Here is a 26,324-nt window from a genome sequence, read left to right on the forward strand (position 1 = left end):
TCAGGGAATAGAACATAGACAGAGATTGTGCAATCAAAAATTAAGGAGTACAGAATGTTCAGTAAGGTTTATTGTAAAAGTTCCTAGATAGTAAGGTCTTAAAGCAGTCACATCTATTCCTGAGTTTTAACTGTTTATTTCTAAATTCTGAGAGCCTGAGTTCTTTGTGTTTAATCTGGTAAGTTCCTTGGAACTTTGGTTATCCATGTGACACCTGAGACTCAGAATTAGGGTTCGGTGGTTCTTAAAAAAGCTGAAAAAAAGATCAGACCTCAATTAGAGATATGATTGGAATGGACCTGGTTACTAATGTAAGCCAGGATACAGCATAAAGGATGATATTGTCTGTATTTTAAAACTTCAACTTCTATCTGAGACTAAAAGAAGTTTATTTGCTCCAAAATTAATTTTTTTTGTGGCACACTATCTAATTTAACCTGTCCAGTTTATTTAAACAACCTAATTATATGGAACCTAGAATAATAAATGAGATCGCATTATTTTGTACAGGTTGATGTAATAACTGGATATATTCCAGAGTACAATAGGCAGAAAATAAAAAGTATTTGAAAAGTCCCCTTGAGGGATTGGGGAGAAATACGGAACTATTAAACTTCCCCACCTGGAGAATTTCTGAAATTTTCTCAAGCATTAGGAATTCTCAATTTAGAAAACTAAGCCTTCAATCTTGATACTTGCCCTTATGAAACTTATTTCTACAATGACAAAGCTAGGCCTGCTTTATAATTATGCTTAAGAGTCACCCTTAGAAAGCCTCCTTTTTTGCTCAGATGTGGCCTCTCTCTTTACGTCAACTCTGTAAATAAATACACTATTCTCCCCCACTGCATGGAACATGACTCCTAAGGGTGTAAACCTCCCTTCGATGTGTGGCAGGACTCCCTGGGATGAGCCTGGCCCTGGCATCATGGGATTAAAAATGCTTTCTTGACCTAAAGGGGGAAAAGCAATGGAACCAATAAAGTCTCAGTGGCTAATAGATTTCAAATCGAGTTGACAGTTCATTTTGGAGGTTACTCTTTTGTAAGCTTCAGCCAGATATTGCACATTGCTATTGTATGCCAAGTCCCAACCAACAGTATTCCTGAAAACCCTGAAGAGGTCCCTGGGCTTTATAAGTCTTTTATAATTCTCTATAAAAGTTTTTCTTAGTAAGTGTATTTTTTCAGAAACCTAAGTCTTCCAGATTGATCCTATGCCAGAGAAGCCCTGAAACCCAGAGGTACCAGTCTCTCTGAGAACATCAATCTGTTTCATTCCTATACCCCTTAAAGTCGACAGCTCTTTTCAGCACAATGAAGCTAAAATGATCATTGCCCAGATATCCCTGAAGATTGAGAGTGATCAAATGAGAGGAAGGAGGCATGACTGAGACATAAGGATTTAACAAATGACTATGACTATTGATTCACCATATAGCTATTTCTTTTTAGTTTTTAGTGTATTAGGGTAGCCAGAAAGAAATAACTGAAGTTGTTGAAATGTAATCCAGTAGCTCTGATCTTTGATAATGATTGTATAATTATATAACAAAAAGAAACAAAAAAATGTCAGTTGCCCATGTTTAAATGGATCTATTTCTGGATGGTTTGTTCTGTTCCACTGATCTATATATCTATCTCTGGCAATACTGCATGGTCTTAAAATTAGACACAATGCAATATTAGAGGTCAATAAGGGGTGAGGGGTAAGAGCTGTGGCATATTTGGGGTTTCTTTTTTCTTTTTAATTTTCTTGAGTAATGTAAATGTCCTAAAAATGATTCTGATTGTGAATACACTACTATGTGATGATACTGTGAACCATTGATTGTATACTTTCAATGGATTATATGGTGTGTGAATTACATTAAAAGAAGAGAGCAAGTCCTTGACTACATTTTAATCCATGGCTGGATCATGTAATCCACTAAATCCTGTACTAGTTCTCAGTTTTGTTCTTCTATTGTATTTCAATGAAGAAAAATAAAGACTATTCTTACTGGGTACTAAACTTCACAATCACTTTAAAATATTAATATTAATTTTCTTATTAACAATTATATTTATAGAGAAAGAATTTAATAATGACTCCTGAAATCTAAATATATGGAGATTTTAATGATGGTACATTCTGTAACATAAGCATTAATCTTCTCACATAATGAACACAAAATTCATACACACAGAAGTGTATGCAATTGTCTTACTTTTTTTTTCAGGCTTGAATCCCTTAAGCTCAATGTCTTTTGTCTTATTTGTTCTTCTTGTTCCTTAGTGCTTAGCACATGATCCACACTCCCTCAGGGATTTCATAATGATATGAAGGAGACAATGATTTAAAATATGCAAAATCTGCCGTTTGAAACTCTAGGACATATTTCCATTTTCCAAAATGTTGTTCACTTTAGTGATTCAGGGAAAACATAACTAAATGAGCACCTGTTTTTAGAAAAGAAATTTTCCCCAATTTATGCTATTCAACTGACTAGTTCATGAATGCAGCCAAACCCATGTACAGGTAATAGAGATTTTTATTTGTTTTTGTTTTTCTTTTATCCCACAACTGGACAGATTTTTGTTCTTCTTCCTATGAATTTTTACCAATGATGTTCTTGGGAATTTCTGCTTTTTTTTTTTTCACTTGAGTATTTTATAATTTCGTTGACAAAACCATTGTCTCTCTTATAAAAGTGGCTATTTTTCCCCCATGGTTTGTACTATTTTTATAATAATTTGAATGTGATTTTGTTTCCATGATGTGTTAGTTGGATTCAGTTGTCAACTTGGCCAAGTGAGCATACCTAGTCTTGTTGCTGTGGACATAAGCTAACCGTACGTGAACCTCATCTGTTGCTAATTACATCTGCAGTCAGCTAGGAGGCGTGTCTGCTGCAATGAGTGATGTTTGATTTAATTGACTGGTGCTTAAATGAGACAGCGCAACGTAGCACAGCCTAAGCAGCTCGGCATTCCTCATCTCAGCACTTGCAGCTCAGCCCAGGCCTTTGGAGATGCAGAAAGAAGTCACCCCAGGGAAAGTTGTTGGAACCCAGGGGCCTGGAGAGAAGACCAGCAGAGACCATCCTGTGCCTTCCACATAAGAAAGAACCTCAGTGGAAAGTTAGCTGCCTTCCTCTGAAGAACTAACAAAACAAATCCCCTTTTATTAAAAGCCCATCCGTCTCTGGTGTGTTGCATTCCAGCAGCTAGCAAACTAGAACACATGGGGACTATTTTTAACAGAAAAGTATGATTCTCTCACTACTATTTCTTCACCTTTAATTATAGGTTGATTTGCTATTTATTGGTTGGAAACCTAAAAAGATAGTAGTAAGTGATATAAAAATATTGATTAAAAAATTCTCAAAATAGGAGCACAAGATGTTGTATTAAATTACTTCCTGAAGATTTCTTAAAAACCCTTGTTGGTAGTTGTTGTAATGATTGACCTTATAAATAGCAATTCATTTATCCTAAGATTGTTAAGAAAATTAAATAAGTTGTTGCATGTAAAATTATTACTCTATCACAAACATTCGATAAATAGTACTTATTATTTGGGTTAAAGGCATTAAAATATGTGTAAATCCATGTGTGAAATTGCACTGTAGCCTAACATATAAATCTCTTTTTCCAAGTTGCCTAAACCTTCTAAAATACACACATACACACACAAATAATCAAATGTTCAGTTATAAAAAAGTATAATTCAATTATTTCAAGATATTTAATTCTAACAGACTTATGACCTGGTTGTGTTGATGGATTTCCTATGGCTTTCCCATCATATGAGGGTGCACTTCATCGCCTCTTTACTGTCCCTTTAAAAGCACTGTCACTACCCAAACATCTTGTCTTAATCATTTTGGAGTATTCACCTCTTTTCATACTATTACTTAAATTCTTCAGGATCCTTCTTTCCATTTCTACATTAAAATCCCTTAAAGCGTGTACAGGTGGTTCCGTGGTAGAATGTTTGTCTTCCACATGGAAGACCAAATTCGATTCCCGTACCATGCATCAAAATAATAATAATAATAATAAATCCCTGAAAGAATCTCTATGAAGTATTTCTTGGTTATTTCACATGCTGTAACCATCCCTTTTCTCTAAACATCTGTACACATGCGATGTGCCCTCGTATAATTTCAGTTGATATTTTAATGTCAGATTTCATTTTATTGGTGTGTTGTTTTTGTGCGTTAATTTTTCTCATCAGTAATATTGCATGAGTCAGGAAATCAAACGCTTTCCTATAGGTCACAGTACAGAGTTAGATATGCACCAAAAGGGCCATATGTAGATTATATTTAAGTATGAGAAAAATGAACAGAGGGGGAATGCCATTTTTAGAAGTAATCCTCAAGGAAATCAAGAACTTCCTTGCATTCTTTACGTTCAGGGTGCTGATGCATCTCACTTTCGGTGCAAATAACTTCTTCCTTTTCCAATAAAATGTCTCTAACTTCTACTATCCTTTTTTCCTTTTTCTTGCCATATGTGTGTGTGTGTGTGTGTGTGTGTATATATATATATATATATATATATATACATTTGGAAATATCTTAATGTGACTCTGTTGTTTCTAATATAACTTGACTGGCTAGTTTTTTTTTTTTTTTTTAACATAAAATAAAATGCAACCTTTGGAAGGCTATTCATCTGTCTTCAGAAAAGGTCACGGGAAGAATGCCATAGAATTTTCTAATGGTTCATCCATCAAAAATGCAGCTCCCCATTGATTCTTCCTGAATTGTCAATTTCCAAAGAGCCTCAGGGATAAACCTCTTTCTGTGAGAAGAGAAATCCTTGATAAGGAAAAGGATGAAGTGATGAATGATTTTTCTGGTATTTTCCTTTGGGAAAGGTGGTCAGCTTGCTCTCAGCCTCAAGCAATAGCCGTCCATGAACTACCTTAGCAAAAGGGATTTGTAATAATAATGATAATTTGAATTTAACAATGGTGGTTTAAGAAAAAAAAATCCTAAATATTTAACCCTTATAAATGACTTGCCTTGAATAAATGTAGTAAAGCTCAGAAACAAAGTGACTGAATCCAAAGTGAATTATCAAACTCAGTAACATCTGTTGGCTAAATGAAATATTTTTCAAAAGAAGTATAGCCAAATAAACCTCCCATCTGGGTCTGTGAACCAATATAGTAAAATAATCCTTAGTAAATATTCTAGACTTCATCATATCTAGCACTCTAAGAAGATGAGTATTTAATGAGAAAAGTTTATTATGAAATAAACTACATTACATAGAATATTGCTGAAAAATTTTGCAGCTGCTTATTAAATTGGAAAGTGTTCTGATAAATACAGTGCTACCTCCTCCTCTAATTTTCAGACTCTCATTTTACATCACCCCCAAATGAATGTTGACATTGTTCAGTGTTGAGACAAGGTTCGGTGGGTCTAGATTCAAAATTGAATTTTCTCTTGTCTAACTTCATGGTTACTAATAGCTGTATAAAGGTGAAATGAATGTTTAGGATATATTTACAGATGACAGCAAGCCCTGAGGGCACAACGATAAATTGATCCTTCCTCTAAAAAGAGCTCTCTTTCTCTGTCATGCACACAAGTGAACAGGCCTTTAAAATGAAGTGTGGATTTACACAGATGTGAGATGTAAGGTGAGACGGAGGAGAAGGAGGTAGTCAGGGAACTATAATCACACTGTGCTGGTTTGAAAGGATGTATGCCTCCTAGAAAAGCCATGTTTTAATCAAAATCCCATTTCATAAAGGTAGAATAATCCCTATTAAATACTGTATGTTTGAAACTGTCATCAGATCATCTGATTATCTGATTTAATCAAGAGTGATTGTTAAACTGGATTAGGTGACAAGGTGTCTCCACCCATTTGGGTGGGTCTTAATTGGCTTATTGGAGTCCTATAAAACAGGAAACATTTTGGAGAATGGGAGATACAGAGAGAGCAGAGAATCCACCAGCCAATGACGTTTGGAGATGAAGAAGGAAAATGCCTCCTGGGGAGCTTCATGAAACTAGAAGCCAGGAGAGAAAGCTAACAAATGACGCTGTGTTTGCCAGGTGCCTTTCCAGCTGAGAGAGAAGCCCTGACTGTGTTTGCCATGTGCCTTCTCACTTGAGAGAGAAACCCTGAACCTCATCGGCTTTCTTGAATCAAGGTGTCTTTCCCTGGATGCCTGTGATTGGACATTTCTGTAGACTTGTTTAATGGGAACATTTTCTCAGTCTTAGAACTGTAAACTAGCAACTTATTAAATTCCCCTTTTAAAAGCCATTCTGTTTCTGGTATATTGCATTCCAGCAGCTAGCAAACTAGAACACACACACATACATACACGGGGTCATGGATAGGGAAGCATTTTGGATGTTCTACATATTTAAAAAATGCATGCCTGGAGAATAGAAGTTGAGAGAAAGAATTGCCTTGAAAGAACTTAAATATTTCTTGATTTCAAAAAACAGAAGAAGTGAGTGGAATCATTTTGCATTTTGAAATTGAAGATTGTATTATTCCTGAAGATACTAAGTGAGCAACACTGCTGGCATTGGATGAGGCCTCAGCACACATGAGCTGAGTAGCAGAATAGCTAACAGTATGTGGATGTGCTAGACCAAAGTTGAGATCAAGGAAGACTGGAATTTTTAGTGACCAACTCGAGTAAATTTGGTTGTTTTATCAATATCAAGATTTTTAGAAGGATGCAGTATTATTTGGGTTTCACCTCTGCAAACTGGCCTTCAAATGCTGTACTTTCTCACCTTCGGAAGTTCTATTTGGGTCATTTTGTATCCCCCATCTCTCTCCCCATTATAGTTGTGTTTTTCTTTACATTCTTTGGCATATTTATAAAACTAATCATAGCTTTTTCAAGTTGTTCTGTTAATTCCTCATCTCTCTTATTTTTAGTTACCATGCTTCTCGTGACATTGACTCATACCTTCTTTCTTTGCATGCCTGATAAGTTTTTATCACATTGGATGCTGAAAATTGATCACTTTACATTGTTGAGGTTTGGGTCTAATACTCTTTGAAGCAAGAGTTGAAGAAAGACAGGACAATGATCTCCTGACATCAGTTATGCCATAGAAGATGGTTCTGCCAAGTCTCATACCTTATTTATGAAAGGACAATGTCTCTGTACATCATTCTTCACCAACAACAAATTTCAAAATAAATTTGTTTTATTTGTATAATTTGTATAAACTCCACAAATTTCAAAATAAAAATCTGTTCATCATCACTTATGCTGATAAAGGAGTGCTAAATTGTTCATGCCGATTAGGATGATAATGTTTGCTTTATATACTGCTAGTCAACTCTGCTTATGAAGAAAAATGTGCATTGCTTGGAAGGAAAGAAATATATATATATATATATATATCACAGAAATGCAATGTAAAAGGAAAGAATGAATCTGAATGTGTAGGTATTTTATCAAAGATAAAGGGGAAATAAATAAAATGTGTAGAGTGGGGAAGAGTAGCCGAATCACTTTTGTTATTTTTCCCCTAATAGCATTTAGAACCACAGGACTTTGCTTCTGAATATAAGGCAGTGTAAAAGGAACTGGTAAATGAATCATTTGACCTTAAACTCTTCAAAGTCAAAGATGGATATATATATTGCCGCCACATAGTCAGAAGAATTTTTGAGAAACCTTTCAGGTGTAACTAATTTTATTAAGAAATAGAGAGGTTCTGGTAACAGGGTACAGAGAGCCACGTATATACACTGCTTACATGGGTGCTTTAAGGAAGGACAGTTTTTTGTTTTTTTGTTTTTGTTTTTTTTGTTTTTTTATGTGGGCAGGCACCGGGAATCAAACCCGGGTCCTTGGGCATGGCAGGCAAGCACTCTTACCTGCTGAGCCACCATGGCCCACCCAGGAAGGACAGTTTTTCACAGCTGTTTTTCTCTAGACATAGATGTGTCTTAAGAACCGGTAAAGAGGGCAGTGTTTCCTTCGCTTGGAGGCTCATTAAATGCAACCAAATACCATGGTGCATTTTTTTTTTTCTGTTTTGCATGGTCAGGCACTGGGAATTGAACCCCGGTCTCTGGCATGGCAGGTAAGAACTCTGCCTGCTGAGCCACTGTGGCCCGCCCACCATGGTGTATTTTTAAAGTACAAATATTATTTTCAGACTGTAACAATGTTTCACTTTTCTGCCACGACATAAAATAAAAGTGCAATGCATCTAAGAACTAGGAAAGGCAACTGAATTTTCTGTGGACCGCATTTAGAGAAGTCTGGCCAACAGGAACTACCAATTTACCTCAAGTTTCTTTTGTAAAACAAGATTAACCTAAGCAGTCTTAGTTTTGCTGCTCTAAAAAAAAAAAGTGTTTTATAAAATAAAAATTTGTACTTCTTAAAAAAATAATCCACGAAACTCTAAAACCAAGTACATCTGAAATTTGTGTGTGTGTGATGGGCCAATCTACTAGTGAATGAAAGAAATAAAGGAACAAGGAGGAAGGCAGGCTGGCAGGTTGGCTAACTACCCCCTCCCAACAGGAAGACCTGATTGACAATGGCTGCTTCATTTTTCTGTTTTCTTCCTGCAGTTACTTTTTTCGGGAAAAAGATAAACTCTGTGCCCTACTTTTTAGTCAAACCATATATAGAAGCGTCTCACTAGATTTTTGAGGATTGTGAAGTGGAGCCTGGAAATGCGTATTAGCAGATGTCTGAAGTGTGTGGTGAGAAAGCGAATATATACTATTTCCCTTTTAAGGAAAAGAATCTCCCGTGAGTATCACTCGTTCTCTGAATGTACAATTGTTCTTTCTTCAGCAGTTCAGAACACACTTGGAATATATGTTCATGCTGACTGACAGGTAAGAGGAAAATCAAATGTAAATATAACAAGCTTCCAGAACAGAGGGGAAAAAAAACTTCGGCCTCTTAGACTAAGATTTAGTTCTTGTTTTTGTTTTGATTTAAGAATATAAGAATATAAGTTCTAATGTTTCAATCTAATGTTCAAATGTTTCTTTTTTAGCCAGGACATATGTAGCTTCAGAACGTACACATTTTTTAACTCTTTAATAAGCTGTTAATCATATTCACTGGGATTTTGGTCCTACTATCCTACCATCAATAATCCCTTTGAGGTAGAGAGACAATTGAGACATCTTCAAATCAACTTTGCAATTAACTAAAAATTTTCAGAAGATGCTGGCACTATCTATCAAACTTTGCAAGATCAATTTATGACCTTTTTTTTTTTTTGGAGCTTCAGGAGGTCAAAGCTCACTTTTAGGGAAATCAAGTAATGGTTTTCATGCAGATAATGAAGATAATTACTTTTATAAGTATCACTATCCCCTGAGTAAAGTGCCAGTGATGTAATTACTGATTTCACAAAAGGCAGACCTGATATTTGTTTAGCACAGTTTTAAAGATACGGAAATCATTATTAAGAGAACCATTGATGGTTACTGATGATTTTTATAAGCCATATTCTGTTTTTCTGTTTTCTAAATGTTCTACAGTGAGCATATATGCATTTATGGTTTTATCTTTTAAAAAGAGAGAATCATACTGAGTATGGGCAGGTGAAAAACAAGACCACCACATTTCACCGGTTCAAAATGGACAGTGAACAATTAAGACAGAGATCAGACAAAATACATCTAAGAAGAGTAGTAACTCATCTTGAGTTAGCTTCAGATACCCAGTCACTAGACCATGCAAAGCTGGCATTATGTAAAATTTGTAATAAAAGATTCTTTATAAATATTCTTTTGAAAATGCATTCAACCTGTAAATATAGGAAACAATATCTCAATTCATGTTCTTAGACATATAGAGATATGCACCTATATGGTTGAACACTGAAATGAATTTTCACATTACTTGTAACTTGCATAGATACACATACAGAGATAAAACTGCTTATTGAGTGTCAAATTGTGTGCATGTGCACGTGTGTGCATGCATGTGTGTGTGTGCATGCATGTGTGTGTGTGTGCATGCATGTGTGCATTCACAAACCTGAGTACGTACATCTGTATTGCTGAATTGCAAAATCTGATTAAACTTTACTAAGTAAATTTAATCACTGTCCCAGAAAGATCTATGTAATGTTCCCTCCAAAACAAAACAAAACAAACAATTCAGAATGTTTGCTCGTTCCCCGATCTTACAGGAGTGCACTAAAGCATGAAGTGTTAAGAGTTGCTGCTCCCTCATGGGGCTGATTTATGGTTGAAAAAATTACAAATCTATTCTCCTCCAGATCTAACCTAGACAAATTTCAGAGGCCCAACAAAAGATAGCTAGTAGAATTTGGATCTCAGCCATAGCACTTTTCCAGAGATAATCTTCAAAAATCTCCTGAAAAAAATTCATCAAACTTCTAGTTCACAGAATGGTTTCTCTTACTCCTAGAAATCCCTCTTTGGGCTCAAATTCATCTCTAAAAACAAGTGTCAAGCAATGTTGATCAAAATTGTGAAGAGAGAAAGACAAAAGGAAGATAAATGACACACTGCTGGGAAATACATAGAATTGCCCAGATTTTCACTGAACTGAATTTCTATTTGGAGTCTGACATAAACACTGGTTCTAAAAACACAGCATACAGAAAGCAGAGGTGCCTCTTCTCTTGCATGAGCACACGTGCCTGGCATACAGACCACTCCTCTCACCCATCCCCCACCAATGCAGATCCCTAACCCAGGCTAGGAAATGTGGAGAGGGGAGGAGGAACTTTGTTCCCTGTCTTTGGCCTCTAGATTAACATGAGCAAACCTCAAAACTCAAAAGCACCAGAGTCTGTGTTAGAACACGTTGTAGAAAACATCAAATACTAAGATTTTAAGAGTTGAGGATTTAGCTGGTGTTTATTTCCTGAAATAAAATGCTCATTAAAGTACCTGGTACATAACCATGTTCACAAAATGTTTCTTACTGAATGAAGGCCTTAAACAGTATTAACCTCAGATCTAAGGTCCTCCATAGCATGAAACTCTTGTATGACTTAATTCTCCATCTTAACTCTTTCACTAATTTTAGCCCCTCTTTTTCTCTCACTTATTCATTCATTTAGTCATCCATTCCTTCACAAATATTGATTGACTAGTCTTCATGTGCCAGGTTCTGTGTTAGAAGATAGGGATAGAACAGTGAGCACAGGAGGTACAGAGCCCAACACCAAAGGGCAAAGGTAATCAAATAATCATCCAAGCATGAAATTGCAAACTTTAGCTAGGGCCACAGAGGAAGAGTATGCAATGCTGTGAAATCATTACAGCAGAGGAACTGAGCTAATCTCTGCCATCAAGGGAATAGATCTGAAGGATGAGAATGAGCTCATTAAGACAAATGGTGAGGTCTGTGGGTGAGTAGGGGAGGATCTAAGCCAGAGAAAACAGAGAATCCAAAATCTTGGGTAGATTGGAACATACCCCAAGGGACTGAAAGAACACCAGGGAATACAGGAAGTGCAAAGGAGAGGTTGAAGAGAGATGGGGTGAAATAATGGAGGCTTATCAGCCATGTTAAGGAAAGTGTTTATCAAAAAAAATTTTTGAAAAGCCATTGTCTCAGTTTGCCATGTTGTTATGACAAATACTGTACAATGGGTTGGCTTAAACAATGAGAATTCATTGACTCATGGCTTACTACAAGAAGAGAAAATTACTAACCAATCTCTTTAATGAATATAGATGCAAAAAATACTTGCAGATTGATCCAGCAGCACATAAAGAGAATCATACACCATGACCAAGTGGGATTTATTCCAGGTATGCAAGACTAGCTCAACATAAAAAAAATTAATTAATGTAATACACCACATCAATAAGTCAAAAAGGGAAAAAAACCACATGATTATCTTGATTGATGCAGATAAGGCATGTGACAAAATTCAACATCCTTTCTTCATGAAAACACTTCAAAGGATAGGAATAAAAGGGAACTTAAAAGCCCAGCGTTAACATCATCCTCAATGGGGAAAGACTGAAAGCTTTCTTTCTAAGATCAGGGACAAAACAAGGATGCCCACTGTCACCACTGTTATTCAACATTGTGCTGGAAGTTCCAGCCAGAGCAATTAGACAAGAAACAGAGATAAAAGGCATCCAAATTGGAAAAGAAGAAGTAAAACTCTCACTGTTTGCCGATGACATGATACTCTATGTCGCAAATCCTGAAAAATCTATAGCAAAACTACTAGAGCTAATAAATGAGTACAGCAAAGTGGCAGGGTACAGTATCAACACCTAAAAATCAATAGAATTTCTATACACTAGTAATGAGCAATCTGAGGAGGAAATCAAGAGAAATTCCATTTACAATAGCAACCAAAAGAATAAAATATTTAGGAACAAATTTAACTAAGGATGCAAAAGACCTATACACATTGACTCATGGCTTTGTGGTTTGAAGTCCAAAGTGAAGACATCAGTGGGTCCAATATTTCTCTTCAAAGTCTGTAACATTCTGGTGCTAGTTGCCCACAATCCTGGGGTTCCTGGGGTCCTGGGCATGCATCCCTTCCTCAAGTCACGTGACCATGTCATCTCCTTTCTTTTCCAGGTTCTGTTGATTACTGGCTTCTGATGACTTTAGGCTTCTGGCTCCTCCCCATGATGTTGTCTCAATGTATCTGAGTTTCTTCCATTCCAATATGCAGATTAAGACTAGGCCTTGTTGGGTCATACCTGAACTCAAAATACATCTTCGGGCAGGCAATGTGGCTCAGTGGCAAGAATTCTCACCTGCTGAGCTGGAGACCCAGGTTCAATTCCCGGAGCCTGCCCATGCCAAATAAATAAATAAACAAATAAATAACATCTTCAAGAGACAGTGTTTATGATTGTTTCACACCCACAAGAATGTGGAATAAGATAAATACTATATCTAAATTGGGGTACATAATTCAATCCACCTCTGCCACTGAAGCATTTTAAACATATGAGAGATATCAGCTTTTAAAAAGATGCTCTAAGTACAAATGCAGAATAACTGAATGAGACAAAAATGGGTCCATGAAACAAAAGGTGAGAGGTAACTACACAGATAGCACAGCGACAATGGGGATAAAGGTATACCAAGCTGGTTAGGAGGTAAAATCAATGGAGATTTAGTGATGGATTGAATAGGGGTGGGTAGTAAGAGAGAAAAGCATTGACGCATCTCCCAGATTTCTGGCTTGGACAATTAGACATCAATTTTCTAACTGTGATAAGAATCTTAGAAGAAGAGCAAGTGTAAGGTGGACAAGGCTAAGTTTTGGTTTAGACATGTTGAGGGCGAAGTGTCTTTGATACCCCCAGGTGGAACAGTCAGATTGATAGGCGGAAATACTTGCCTGAAGCTTTGAAAAGGGGTTTGGAATTAGAGATCCCAACTTGCAAACTGTATGTGCATAGATGATAATTGAAGACATGTCTTGGATCAGGTCACCTTAGTGAAGGAACCTATGGTGAGAAGTTTTAGGACAAATCCTTGAATTAGCCTCTTATTTAAAGGCTAAGTAAAGAAATATAAACCAGTAAAAGAAAAAAAAAAAAGACCAAGCTGGAGGAAGGCAATTCATAAAAGTAAACTGTTTAGCATGGTACAAGCCAAAGAAAGAGCATGGTCCAAAGGAGAAAACAATGGCCAACTATATTAAATGCAGCTGAGAGCAAAGAAAATGATATATGAGAAATAGCCTCTAGACTTAACAACATTAAAGTGACAAAGATAGAAATGAAATGGAATACACACACACATATAGATAATATATATAAACAGGGAGTGGGAGGATAAGAAGTGGAGTATAGACTGCTCTTTGAAGAAATGTGGCTGCACAGTAGCCAAAACAGATAGGGAGATAGTGGAGGTGGAAGTGAGATTAGGGTAGGCATTTTCTTTTATTAAATGAAAGGACATATTTAAGAATGCCTGAATCCTGATGGGAAAGAAGACTCTTTAGAGAAAGAAGTTGAAAACAAAAGAAAAAGGATGGATAATTGATGTCATATGTTCCTCAGAAATCTGTTAGGAGTGAATCTGGCACACAGATGGGAACTGGCCCATTGGGAAGACTGGATGGAAGGAATCGTGGGACAAATTCAGATCTAGGTACATGTTCTCAAGCTCCTTTTAAAGACCTGTGGAAGACACTTAGTGCCAGTACACCTGCCACTGGCTGCCCAGGAATTTTTTTAAACCTTAGGTCAGTTTAGCAATCCTCTTTTATTGTGATGGCCTCTGGAGCTGTAGCTTGGTTTTGCAAAGAAAACTCTGCAAAGTCTGCTTAATTCAGTCCCTCAGAGTGCAGTCATCACAGAGAATACCTTTAAACTTACTCAGTTTCCATGTGCAGCTTTCTTGGGTTTCAGCCTGTCCCTGGAAAAAATTCCCAAGACGTGCAGATTTATACATACATTGCGTACAGGTGAGATCATCTCACCAGTAAAGGGGAAGAGAAGGTGGGTGAGTAATTTCTCTTGTGTTGTCAGGAAGCATGGCAAGGGGGTAGAGGTTGATGTTCTCTAGTCTTCTGTGGGAAAGCTCATTTCCTGGAACAAATGATATGCAATCATATTTCCCACTCAGAAGTTGCTCCCTGCCTAGACACACACACACACATACACCATAAGATTTCCTTTTATTTCTTTTGATAGTATTAAAAATCCAAGTCACAATGTTTCCAGGCAGAACAGAATGATGCTCGGGGATCCAAGGTGGGAAGTGAAATCAAGAATTAAATGTCATATGCATTTGGCTAGAGACATTAAAAGAACGAAAGAGTAGAACACAAACTAGACAAGGCTGGAAAAGTCAATGCTTACATTTTGATGTAATTTCTGCAAAATAGCCCTTCCTTTAATTTCTCCGATTTCTACATGCTGTCTTTTGACTGCTCACTGACTCATTTGCTCAAAATGAGAGAGCTTTCTTACATTCCTCTCTTCTATGAGCTTTGGTTAGTTACATTCTACAAAAGGACATGATGGTAGCATCTACTTCATGGACAGAATTCCTCGTGGGCATAGTGTCCCAGTTATCTAACTGACTCCTCCCTGCCTCAGTGTCCTCATCCATAAATAGAAACATCATAAGACTGTTGAGAGGACTATGTGAGAGAACATGGAAAGTACTTAGGACAGTGTCTGATAAACAGTAAGGACTCCATGTTGGTCATTATTAATATTAAACATTTCCTTAAGGAAACCACATACAACAGACTTTGATGAACCAGGAAGCATGAAACTATACAAGGACATGGAGCTATAACAGCCAATCAGGAAAGGTAGCCTAAATGGGCAAAAAAGTAGGAAATTTAACTGATATTTGCTAATCTTCAATCTATGTTACATAGCTCTCATAATCTAATTCAGCTTTTACAACAACCCAATTAAATGATTATTCTTAGGTCCAGTTTACAGGTGAGAGAATAGAGAATGAATAAATTGTCCAAAAATCATACAACACATCAGTATAAAACCTGGGATTTGAAACCAATTTAACTTCAAATCTTGTGGTCTTTCTGCCAAATTCCCCTTCCCCTTATAAGCAGCTTAAAAGGAAGTTCATTGAGCTAAAGACATTGATATTATAAAAGCCTTAAAAATATCAAAAGATGATCTAAGCAAGGAATCAATATAGAGGAACTCAGTCATAGGGATAGTGGTTAGAGTACATGAACTGTGGTCTCAGAACAATAAGAAGAGGGGGGAAAAGAAGGCAAGCCAAAGAATTTCGAGTACCATTCAGGTTACAAGATAGGGAACCAGGCAGGGAAAGGCAAGGCAAACTGAGTTCTGCAACTGGGGTAGAAGGTTTGCTCACAGGGGACCACCTAGCAGAACTGAGGCACAGGGATGGCTTAATGCTGAGCCACCAAGTTCCTAAACTCAGTAGACTGATCATTGCAAGAGTCTGTGGGAGTAGGAAAGGGCAACTTTAACTCGGGGGCTCCAAAGGTGATAGAGAGAAAGCCTCAGCCTGGATATTACCTTGGCCTTCCACATAAGGCTATCATGAGACTCAAGTCTCCACTTGAGTAGCTACCTTAGCCAGAGATGAAAAGGTTTGATTTACCCACAAATTAAATCTATCATGATTTGTTTAGTATCTGTTATACTCAGAGTATTATGGGGGGGTCCCATTGGAAACTGGCAAGTTTGTTCCATTGGGAGTATGTTGGCCATGCCCAGTATTGGGATAAAAAACTGGCAGCCTCCAATCAGAGGAAGTACAGTACATGCGATGTGACTTATTTGGGCATCTCAAGAAGCAATCTGAGGAAGAACTGAATGAAAGCATCAGCAAATAGAGAAAAAGTAACTTAGGAGAGAAAATGTGATAAAAGATGAGTGAGAAAACGAAATCCAAGAGAGGCAGGTAAATCCATATACAGAGACATGGTTAAAAATGTGGGTACAGAACCAAGTAAGAGAGCACAATCTCACTAGTCAGCATATGAGCATAGCAGAGAGTTTGAGGATCAAGAACTGAAGAAATTGAGGTAGTTATCCTAGAATCCAGGGTTGTATGGATTTTTTGTTTTGTTTTTGTGATTTGTTTTTTAATTTTCAAAAGAATGTGTGATCTTTGTAGCAATTTTGGAAACTATGAAAAAGCACAATAAAGAAAACAGGAAGCATCCACAAGCCTATCACCTAGAGATAATTACCATTTTGTGGTTTCTTTCTACACAGACTTTCTTCTGTATAGATATTTTAACAGTATTCTTATCATACTATGTGTGCTTTTTTTGAATTTCCCTTTACTTAGCATGATACTGTGAATAATTTTCTCCTCTTTATTTTTAATTGCTTTTGCTATTCCATCATATAGAATTACCATAATCTATTTAACACAGTTTTTGTTGGTGAGCATTTTGGTTTGTTCTCTTTTGTCAAATAGAATCATCCTGTTAAAATCTAAAATGTAGATACATCTTTATGCATTTTTATGCTTTGATATGCAATTTCTGGGTCAACAGACATTCACTACTAAAAAAAACTATGCTAATTTATATATCTTGGGGAATTATTCTATTGATTTTGGCTCCAGCAGCCTAAGATCATTTACTTGTCCAAGAAACATTTAAAGGAAATGCTATTGTACATACAGAAATAATTAAGTCAAGGCACCTAACCTCAAAGGGCTTGGAATCTGCAGACCTATAGTACCATGTTACTGATAAAACAAAACTCAGTTCCAAGTACTTTGCAATTTTATTTGGAAGCCTCTGTCAGAATCAGGGGTTCTTAAGCATAAGTATCACTTCTCAAACTAGACGGAAGATGATGTAGAGGCAGTAGCACTGTCTTGAGTGCTTTCAGTTCCGGATCTTGAACTAAGCTCTGGTCTTAACAAACTGAATAACTTTGGGTAAGTTCTTTCATTTCTTTGAAACTCAGAATTCTCATTTCAAATATGCTATCCTTCTACTGTACCATGATTCTGAGTATGGAAATTAAAATATTGCCAGGGAAATTCAGTGTTGTTGTTCCTTGAAATGTTTACAACTAATATCATGAAGAAAACTTGGATAATGTGTGAGTCACATTTAAGTTACTATCTGAGGGGCCGACTGAAAGTTGGGGAAAAGTTTAATATTATATGCCAAAGAAAAAAAAGTGACAGAAAGAAAAGGGGTAGGTTGAGACCACATGGCTACAGAATCACACACCCTAGAGATTCTTCACATTTCCCACCGTGACCAAGCTGCCAGATTAGAGGAGGGGCTATGGCTGAGGGCACACTGCCTGGAACGAAGGGAATATGGCCAGAATCACTTTTCAATCTAAGGGAGATGAACCCAAATGATCTTTCATCTCTTAAATTATTAGATTTAATTGATCATAGCAAGTCTAAGAAAAATGTGAACGACTGCTGCTAAGTCTTTTAGGACTACTGTCTTGTGTTAATAGAATCTGGAAATTCCAGTATCTAAAGGGGCTACTGGGTACCACACTGGGGAGAAATTGGGAACCATGGTGCTTCTTCACTGTGAATCATACTCATAATGACTGCTCCAAGGTTTTATATGAGCACATTCTTAGTCTATCTCCAGCCTACATTCCACCTTCAACTAAGGGTCCCCAACATCCTTGTCCCTCCTGTCCCCTACAATATAATTACTACTCTTCAGCCCCACACAATGCTTCCTCTCTCTGAATTGACTTCAATCTTTTATGCTGTTCATTGGCAAATTTTGTTTCCTTCTTAAATTAATATCCTTTTCTGTCTGATCAATTTAAACTTTATGAACTAGCCCAATTGTTTCCTTCCATGAAAAAAGTCTACTGTTTTGTCTCAAGCCTTATAAACAACAACAAGGAGGGGCCATGGAAAGGGTGCATAGCCAAAGTATCGAACCTTAATAGGGAAATGAGAACCTCTATAAGACACACACACACACACACACACACGCACACACACACACACATACACACACACCCTGCTCACTTTCTTATATTCCCCAAAACTTCAAGGACAAATCTGCAGCAAGCAGATTTTCATTGAAAATCGATGAAAGGAATCTTTCAGATCAACCTGTAGATTTTGCTCACACAGATAACTTTCTTGAGGGATCTACCAAATCTTTATCCTCAGCCAAAATCTCTAGCCTGAGTTTCAAAGCCAAATATTTCATATCCTGCTATATATTCCCACTTGCTTATCTCAAGTTAACTTAAGGTCGACATACCTGAGATAAGTTGAAAACCTGAAACAGAACCGTACTTAATTGTGCTGTTGTAAGGTAATTGTCAAATAATGCTTAGATCAGATGCATAAAGGTATGTCATGATTTTAAACGGACTATTTATATGAAATTCAAGGTTATTATTGCAGAGAAACTGGAAATTAATAAACATATGAGAGAATTTGCAAAAAGTTAGGGTGATTAAGCACAGGAAGTTTTGTTAGAATTGGTGGTGATGATTTTAACATTGTAAATCAACTATTAGCCAGCAGTCTTTCTGGGTGTAGTGAGCAAATGCAGTCTTGTCCAAGAAACAATGTGGTCAATCCTACCAATCAAGAATTTCATGAGTGCAGGAAAATCCCTAGGTAGTTACTGATGCTTTGAAAAAAGAAAAACCAAAGGAACTTCATAGTAAACTTTTAGAATGAAAAAAAATCATTTTTTTAAAATAAAAATAATTTGCTTCCTTCAATCTATAAACTCCAACAATCAACTCATTATTAAAAAGCTAACAGGCCATGAATTGGGTTATAATTTTAAATTCTTCAGTTCTCCTTTTAAGAATGGTGTTTTGTCCCTAAGATGAGCTGAGACTCAGCATCAAGGGATTGAGAAAACCTTCTTGAACAAGGGGGAAGAGGGAAATGAGACAACATAAGTGTCAATGGCTGAGAGATTCCAAACAGAGTCGAGAGGTTATCCTGGAGGTTATTCTTATGCATTAAATAGATATCACCTTGTTAGTCAAGATGTAGTGGAGAGGCTGGAGCGAACTGCCTGAAAATGTGGAGCTGTATTCCAGTAGCCATGTTTCTTGAAGATGATTGTATAATAATATAGCTTTCACAGTGTGACTGTGTGATTGTGAAAACCTTGTGTCTGATGCTCCTTTTATCCACCTTATCAGCAGACAAGTAAAACATATGGAATAAAGATGAACAATAGGGGGAACAAATGTTAAAATAAATTTAGAGTGAAATGCTAGTGATTGATGGGGGGAGGGGGAAGGGTATGGTATGTATTAATTTTTTTCTGTTTTCTTTTTATTTCTTTTTCTGAATAGATGCAAATGTTCCAAGAAATGATCATGATGATGAGTATGCAACTATGTGATGATATTGTGAATTACTGATTATATATGTAGAACGGAATGATAAAAAATTACGAATGTAATGTTTGGTGTGGTTTTTTTTTGTATTTAAAAAAATTAATAAATAAAAAAAGATCAAAAAAAGGAGTGGTGTTTTGAATGATTTAAATTTACATTTAAACAGTGAGTTTTAAGCAAATAATAATAATAATGTAAATGATTACTCATCTCAAAACCACTTTATTATTTTTAATGTCATAAAAAAAAAAAAAACCTGGAGCACCATGTGATTAGCCCGGTACAGTAAACTTAAAGAGAAATATGATTCCCTTTAGCACAATCTGTTGGTTAAAAGCTAACTTCCAATCACAGATAAAGGTGAAAATTTTTCTTCTAGTTCAGTAATAGCCTATTCTGATCTATATTCATTTATTTCCCAATAATCTGCCATTATATTCAACATTCACAGGGTGTGATGAAAAGTTGTTTACTCAGTTCAGTCCTAAGATATGGGGTACTGATAGGAGTTATTAATACCACTTATTATCACAACTTACTATCTTGCAAAATACTTGAATCATGTTTCCACATGGTTACCAAGGAGGGGTTATGAAACGCCACAGGCTAATTCTCCAAATGAACATTACTTATGTAAGTCACACATTCTGTATAAGGTCCTGGAAGAGAAGCAGAGTTATATAATAGGAAACAGAGGAAGTTTCACAAGATTGCCACTTGCCCATTTGGACAGTCCAAATGTTTGTCTTTCCATTTTCCTCACCCAGTGGTTTCTAAATAATTCACATGTCAGCTACACAGATAGCATTAACATTGTTACGGATTTTGACCAGTTGCCCCAAATTACAATATAATCATTGATCCATATGTCCCATGAAATTAGAGCTAGAGAAGAGAAGACCTTTCTAGGGAAGGAGGCCAAACTGCTGTAGCTTGCTTTCTGATTGGGACCAATCTGGAAAGTGAGATAACTACTCTATCCTTATGATGGTGAGATTTGGAAACATCAAAAATTTCAAAGAGCAGGTCAGACTGTAAGAATTATAGAACTCATTTAGAAAACTGACAGGGGGCAGTATAGGATGAAGCAACCTTCTGAATAGAAGTGATCCAGATATAATTTGACACACTTTTAATGATCTAATTTATCCACATAAATTGCTTTTAAAGGTGGTTTACATGCTAAGGCTAGATGCTCTAGTCTCATAATGAAAAAAAAAGGAAAACTAAGTTTGTGAGTCTCAGGCACACAAAGAATAAATAAAATTATTTGAAATTGAGATTAATTCATGAGCACATACCCTTGGTATGTCTGTGTAGCAGTAAAATTGCAATGACTAAAGTTGTCCCATCTCTACTGGTTGTGAGTCAGTCAAGGGAAAATGTCTTGAAGGTTTAGCTGATTTTATGGCCACAGTGGTTTGAAAGGTGTGTCACCTTTGAACTTAGAGATACAACCTAAAACCCTGAGGCAAAACAACGCATGTAATTTATCACCTACATAGTAATGGTGTGGATATAATGTGAGCAATCAGGCTTTGCCCTGTAGTAAAAAGTAGATTATAATCTTTACTCCAAGGCTTTAGCCTGATATAGGGCTAGATTATTCGTGTGATAATATACTTGATTGAAATTACATTGCAGAACCTTATGAGAAATAAGATGAGTGAACTGAAAAGTATATATTTTCTGTAGTTTACTTCCATTATTGACTCTTCAAGGTTGTTTTGGTTTATCAGCTGCTGAAACAAACACCCTACAATGGATTGGCTTAAACCAATGGGAGCTTATTTATTGGTTTATGGTTTTGAGATTCAGGAGAAGTCCAAAATTGAGGTCTAGAGATTTGGATATGAGCATGCTTTTTGTGGGAGACATGATTCAAGAAGTACCATCTTACTTAGCATTTGTGTTCTTGCTTAAAAGCACTCACAGTAATTACTAACTTGGGACTAGTTGATTAGTTAGCAATGGTGGGCATGGTTTAGCATTTCAAATATGCCAATAGCGTATTCTACAATAAATGTTAAAGCTGCTTAAATGAAATATTTGATTAAATGCTGATTTGTTTTAAAAGCACATATTCCTCAAGGAGTAACAGTAATTAATCTTGAAGCTTAAAGTAGAAGCAAGTTTGTAATTTCCTCAAATAAGTGATGAGTGCTAGAGCTTTGGGAGTAGAAAGAACTAGTAACCTGTGTCTTGCATGAATAACCAAATAATATCTATGCCTCGGGTTTCATTGGTAATTTAATTTCAGACTGATTTAAAGAGAATTTGACAGTTTTAGTTAAACTGATAATCAATAATCCTTGCAAAACAGACTTTTCTTAAGAATTTTTAAAATATGGACAACCATTTTAACCAATATCTTGAAAAGATATCCAGAGATCTGAATTCAGTGAAATCAGTTTTATGCTTTCCTCCTGGAAAACTTGTGTACTGTTTTTTATCTTTATTTTTTGGCCTTCCATGTATAGAATGAATGTTCAATAAAAAGCCTATTATTAAAGTTTTGTATCACTGCTCATAAGGACAGGAAGCATTTATTTATTAAGTAGCTAAAGTTAATGCTGGCAGGTTCTTCATATATGTTATCTAGTTTAATCTTCACGAAATCTCTCTAGAGTGAGCTACTGTCCCTATAAATGATATAGAACCCAAGACACAAATGCTCAAATATTTGTCCAGAATAAGTGGCAGAATGAGGACTCGCATTGAAGCCTGGAACCACAAAGCTACTTGCTCCCACAGTACCTGCTTGAAGTGTCCTGTTCCCTAAAGGTTTGCTAGGAAAGGGCAGTGTGGGAGGATGTGAGGAATTCATGAAGACAGAAAGCACCATCCGGAGAAACATGAGAGAACCTTAAAGGTTAGTTTCCCCAATGGGGGAAAGCCACAGAATGGAAAGAAGCTTGATGCAGACTAAAAGTCAAATCTAGAAAGCAAAGTTCTAGAATAGATTTAGCCAGAAAGAACATGGTTATGTTAAATCCAAGCAGGGATTAGACTTTATTCATTTATATCTACCTTATTGTTGTCTTATTGAAGGTCAAATAGCACTGGTTAGTGGTGCTAATATTGATGGAAGGTGACACATCATTGGAATGTATATATTAATAAACAGTCTATTGTGTCATTACTCTGTAGGACACAAGAGAAAAAACATACATGGACCTTGCTCTCAACTAATTTACAATTTAGATGGAGAAATGAATAACGTCTGAAATAATGGAAGACAAGACCAAGCAGTAATTCATTTATTTGCTTCTTCATTCATGGAATCCCTGTTTTGCACAATAAATAAATAAAGTGCTGAAGGAACATATATTACATTTGTTAAATTGGAACACATGAGGAGCTCTTTTATTCCCCCAAAGTGTTTTAAATTTAAAATTATATAGAATATAAAAATGGGTTAATCTGATTAAGTTGATTGCCAAATTCAGGTTAAATAAATAAAGGAAAAGAAATATTATTAATTTTAGGTCATGAACGCATTTACATTTTTACTTTAGGCTAAAATGTCTTTTTTGTTATACAATGACATAAACACTTAATTTTTATGAAGTCCGCAGTTACCTGCTTTAGGGATACAGATTATTTCTTGCTAAGTACACGTCTGATTGAATATTTTTATTCATTTGAATAGAATTTTCCACACTTTATAAGTGTGTGTCAAACAAAAATACCCCGGCAGAACGCCTTTGAGAGTCACTGAGAGCACACTATTAGAGTGGGTGTCGATATTAACTTTTCACATAAATCTACTCACGCTTAAGTTAGGATATTGGGCATATGGTTTGTGGAAATATTTTTTGTGCATTTGCATAAGACATACAAGTTTTGGAAGAATGACCATTTTAATCAGGCTGACTAACTGAGATGAGAAGAGGGAGGTGCGACCATCTGTTTAGCTTAAACTTGATTTTATTTAGCACTTGCAAAAAAAAATTAGATTTGAGCCACTTCTGAACCAAAGAAATAAAAAGAACCTGTCTAGGAATGTGTCCTTCTTAAAAGAAAGGCAAGGCTAAGTTAAAAATGACGTACCCACACACATTCCTGTACACAAATCCTGTATCTTTTGATGCCTAAACTCACTGAATTCTGTAGTTCATTTGAGAACTCTCAGTCTTGATTTTAACACTCTAAGACAATATTAAATACACATCCTAATATTTGCTGATTAAAGGCAATAAACTTACAATTAAAGGCATAAAGGCAAAAAAAGTGAAATCATTATGTGCAATTATAATAGAGACTTCAAAACTGAGAAAGGCAGTTATATAATTTGCCAGTTCATAAGTTATTTACATAAATGGTTATAAATGGGGCACTCTGTTCCCTAGGGAGAAATATATCTCTCTACATTAACATGACATGAAAATAAAGTGAATTAAATTCCAAGTTATAGTTCTGTGCTTAAAGAATACCTAGGACATAGTAGATACTCAATAAATACCAGTTAAATGAATTAAGGACATTCTATTCCTAGTTTCCTGAAGATTTTTTTGATAAGTAGATTTTAACCAAAAGTAGATTTTGTACTTAAATAGATTAGAGATAAGCCTGAGGCTTTGTCCTGTAGTTCTTGAGATAAATTATTTGATAAATTGTCTGATATTGAAGTGTCCTTACATTCCTGGTTAAATACCCTTGTGACTGAAATTCTTCCTTCTTTAATCTGTTCTTTGCATTATCTCTCAATCTCAGGTATACATATGCACACACATGCATTCACACTCACACTCACACTCACTCCTCTATCTCTCCTTTGTCAGTTTTATTGGGTGTTTAATTACTATTAATCTTTCCAAAGAAATTTTGGATTTTTAAATCATTTCGATTCAAAATTTTTAAATCATTTCTGTCTTTTGGATTTTTAAATCATTTCGATTCAAAATTTTTAAATCATTTCTGTCTTTTGTGGTGGTGTCACTATGTCTGCTACTACTCCCTTTCTCTTTTAGTTCTTTATTTTATTGAAATCTTCTTTATATCCCTTTCCTTCTTTTTACCTTTATACCCTGGTACTACTCATTTCTTCTGGCTTTTTGAGTTGAAAACGTAGCTTAGTTGCTTTCATAATAAACTTATAATTTACCATCTGAGTATTGCTTTAGTACTGCCTCTAAAATTTTGACATGAAACACAGTTTTTCTAATTTACTTATTATTTCCTTTTTTTCTTTTGATATGTTTTGGTTGGTATCTTTGGTCTGTTTTTGGTTGTTTTGGTATGATTTTCATTTTTAGAAACATGGGTTTCTTTTTAAGCTTTCCATTTGTAAATTATTTCTAACTGATTGCACTTTCATTAGACTTTGATATTTCCTTCCCTCTTAAACATATGAAGATATGCAGAGTACAATGGTGAAACTAAGCCTACTTGTAATTATGCCTGAGAGTCATCAGTGAAGAACCTCTTTCGTTCCTCAGATGTGGCCTCTCTCTCTAAAGCCAAACTCTGCAAATACACTCATTATCCTCTCCCCTACATGAGATATGACTTCCAAGAGGGCAATTATCTTTACCCAACATGGGACATGACTCCCAGGCATGAACCTGGCCCTGGCATTGTAGGATTAGGAAAGCCTTCTTGCCCACAAATGGGGGAAAGAAATGGAAAAAAAAGTAAAGTTTCAGTGGCTAAGAGAGTTCACACACAATTGATTGGTCATTCTAGAGATTACTCTTATATAAGCTTCTGCCAAGTATTGGAAATTGCCACAGTATGCCAAGCCCCAATCAAAAGTATTCCTGAAAACCCAAAAGAATACCAAAAGCTCTATCTAAGACTCTATAAAAATTTTATTTAGTAAGTTTACGTTTTTAGAAATCTAAGGCTTCCAGATTGTTCCTATGCCAGAGAAACCCTGAAACCCAAAGGTACCAATCTATCCAAGAATATCAGCAAGCTTCACCCCTCTATTCCCTAAGGCCAATACCTCTTTCCAGCATGAAGAAGTTAAAATGATCATTGCCCAGATATCCCTGAAGATTGAGAGAATGAACAAATGAGAGGGAGGAGGTGTAGCTGAGAAATTAGGATTTAGCAAATGATTATGACTACTGAACGGTCATATAGATGTTTCTTTCTAATGTTATTAGAACAAGCAGAAAGAAATACCTGAAATTGTTGAGCTGTAGTCCAGTAGCCTTGATTTTTTATAATGATTGTATAACTATCTAGCTGTTACCATGTGACCATGTGATTGTAAAAACCTTGTGACTGATACCCCCTTTACCCAGTGTAGGGGTAGATGGAAAAAAAATAAAGATACTCCTGAAAATAATAATAATGCTAATAACAGATTGAGAATATGGTAGAAAAATATCCCTACATAAATTATGGACAATAGTTAATAGTACTATTTTAATAATCTTTCATCAATTGTTAAAAAATAGTAGAATTACAAAAAGTGTTATCAATTTTAACACATTTATCATATCAGTGCAAGTGTTAATGCTGAGGTGATACATGGGAATCCTGTATTTTCTACATGATTGTTCTATAAACCCACAATTTCTTTTTAGAAAAGAT

At 35.9% G+C, this 26,324-nt stretch overlaps 1 long non-coding RNA gene across 1 annotated transcript in view; it reads left to right on the top strand.

Annotated features, from left to right (window-relative positions):
* The window catches only part of LOC143688035 (uncharacterized), a 78,085-nt gene extending 65,294 nt beyond the window's left edge, over positions 1-12,791 (top strand). The window contains exons 3-4 of the long non-coding RNA XR_013177795.1: positions 8,574-8,757; positions 12,553-12,791. This is a non-coding gene — a long non-coding RNA (uncharacterized LOC143688035). The remainder of the gene's footprint in view (positions 1-8,573; positions 8,758-12,552) is intronic.
* Positions 12,792-26,324: the final 13,533 nt, after the last annotated feature.

Source organism: Tamandua tetradactyla, chromosome 1, assembly GCF_023851605.1.
Source record: "Tamandua tetradactyla isolate mTamTet1 chromosome 1, mTamTet1.pri, whole genome shotgun sequence".
In the NCBI taxonomy this organism is placed as follows: domain Eukaryota; kingdom Metazoa; phylum Chordata; class Mammalia; order Pilosa; family Myrmecophagidae; genus Tamandua; species Tamandua tetradactyla.